Genomic DNA, 2500 nt, shown 5'->3' on the forward strand with positions numbered 1-2500 from the left:
ACTGGAATCATGGAGGAATATCCGGTAAAGTCCACTTCGCAGGGCACTTACAGTCAGATATAACAAACGTATGAAGCAATAAGAGAAACACACAAAATGTGCAGAGCGGGGGTACGCGAGGACTGGAATCTAGACATGCCGAAACTTTGAGGCTACAGCACAGCAGCTCTTCTTCTTGGTTTTCTCTGATGCACTAACTCTGCAGCACTTCTTCTTCGTCGTCTCGTCTCATGCGCTCGCTCAACCAAGCGCTCTAACCACAACCTCGCCCTCCCCACCCCCCAACCATTCACATTTCTGCAGGCGGGAATTATTTGTAATGATATTCCAATGAGCCGCTTTGTGATATCACAAAGCCCGGAAACCAAACGCTGTAGTCCAAACGAGCCGTTTGCTGTAGTTCTTGGAAAGGGATTTTTTAAAACAAAACGAAATATCTCCCTTTGGAGTGGACTTTGAGATTTGTAACTTTCTAGATCTTTTTTTTATGCCCAAACATACACACTACACACTGACTAAAAGTGAAAAAGTATAATAGGACCCCTTTAAGAAAAAACTAACAAAAATGACAAAAACAAACAACAAAATACTAAAACTGACTAAAAACAAAATGAAAAGTATAAAAATAAAAGCCAATTCAAAATATGAATAAATACTATATTAGTATCTCAAAGACGTGATTATACTAAGATAACACATGAATGATATAAGCAGATGCACAAATGTTAGCAGCAGCAAAAACAGCCCGTTTATTTGTAAGGGACGGAGAAAAGTTGGAAAACGGTAATGGAACAACTTTTTAAATTATTATAAGAAACTATATATAAAAATATAATTTAAGTGGACGTCAAGATAAAATGCTGTATAAGTATAACTGCTGTTCAGAATCATGCAAAAGCTTTTTGACTTCAATTAGGGCTGGACGATATGGCAAAGATTTAGATCACGATATATTTCTTAATTTCGGTCGATACGATATAATTCCGATATCGATATGAACACTATTAAAAAAAGCCTCGTAAAAACTGCCAAGAACACCACAACAGATGTCTGTGCATACAAACTTATGAAAAATTAATTTGCCAAGTCTCTGACACCTCATATAAAACCATATAATACTTTACAAAAAAAGAAAAAACCCAGCACAAATAAATTAATGTTCACCTTTTATTTGTATTTAGCCTTCATTCAAACAAGAAATGTGAAATTTTTTCAATCCTGCATTTTTTAAAATCCATTCCAACATTTTGAAATAGTTTACTAGTATTTTAGTATTTTAAAATGTAATTTATTCCTGTGATTTCAAAGCTATATTTTTAGCATCATTACTCCAGTCACACGATCTTCAGAAATCAGTCTAATATTCTGATTTGCTGCTGAAAAATCATTTATGATGATGTTGAAAACAGTGGAGTAGAATTTTTCAGGTTTCTTTGATGAATAGAAAGTTCAGAAGAACAGCATTTATCTGAAATAGAAAGCTTTTGTAACATTATAAATGTCTTTATCATCACTTTTGATCAATTTAAATCATCCTTGCTCAATAAAAGTATTAATTTCTATAATTTCCTACTGACTCCAAGCTTTTGAATGGAATAGTGTATAATGTTACAAAAGGTTTTTATTTCAGACAAATGCTGATCTTTAGGTCTTTCTATTAAAGAATCCTGAAAAAAAAAATATTGTCAAAATATTGATAATCTGCATATTATACTGATTTCTGAAGATCATGTGACACTGAAGACTGGAGTAATGATGCTGAAAATACAGCTTTGATCACAGAAATAAATTACAGTTTAACGCATATTCAAATAGAAAGCAGTTATTTTAAATAGTAAAAATATTTCAATTTTTTTGCTGTACTTTGGATCAAATAAATGTAGCCTTGGTGAGCAGAAGAGAATTCTAAAAAAAAAAAAAAATTGTAACATTAAAAAAATTACTGTTCAAAAGCTTTTGACTGGTAGTGTAGGCTGATAGCCAGTATAAAAAGTACGAAAAGTGCAAACTGATTGTCCGCCAGCAGGAGGCGCTTTTAGAGCGGTAGAACTAGCGGTTTCTCCAGTAACGGCTGTAATCAAATCAGCTCCGCTCATGAACACTCCTTTATTAGATAAAATAAAAATCCCATCGAAACTTTTCTGAAGACAGTCCTTTCCCTTCAGAGATACATTCATATAAAACACCCGCAACAAGTTTTGATTTTAAAACGTGCAGTGCTCATGTTTATTCAACGAAGTCAAACGCCACGAATACATCAATGTATGGCAAACACTGGTAATGTATGCTATATCGGAAATGTGTTTAAAAACCATATCACCGTTATTGAAAAAAAATATCGCTATACATATTGATATTGAATTATTGTCCAGCCCTAACTTCAATAGACAATGTCCATTTAGACGCAGTAGGCCAAATTTGGGGAATTTTCCACTTGATTATGTACAGGGCATCGGGAAATCCTGCGGGAAATGGAAAGAATGAAGATAGTGAGTGCCTG

The 2500-nt window shown here is 33.8% G+C and overlaps 1 protein-coding gene across 1 annotated transcript in view; it reads left to right on the plus strand.

Moving 5' to 3' along the window:
- LOC107570192 (F-box and leucine-rich repeat protein 5) overlaps window positions 1-2500 on the plus strand; it is a 38339-nt gene that overhangs the window by 12585 nt on the left and 23254 nt on the right. The window lies entirely within an intron of this gene.

Source organism: Sinocyclocheilus grahami, unplaced genomic scaffold (genome assembly GCF_001515645.1).
Source record: "Sinocyclocheilus grahami isolate Dianchi unplaced genomic scaffold, SAMN03320097.WGS_v1.1 scaffold1425.1, whole genome shotgun sequence".
In the NCBI taxonomy this organism is placed as follows: domain Eukaryota; kingdom Metazoa; phylum Chordata; class Actinopteri; order Cypriniformes; family Cyprinidae; genus Sinocyclocheilus; species Sinocyclocheilus grahami.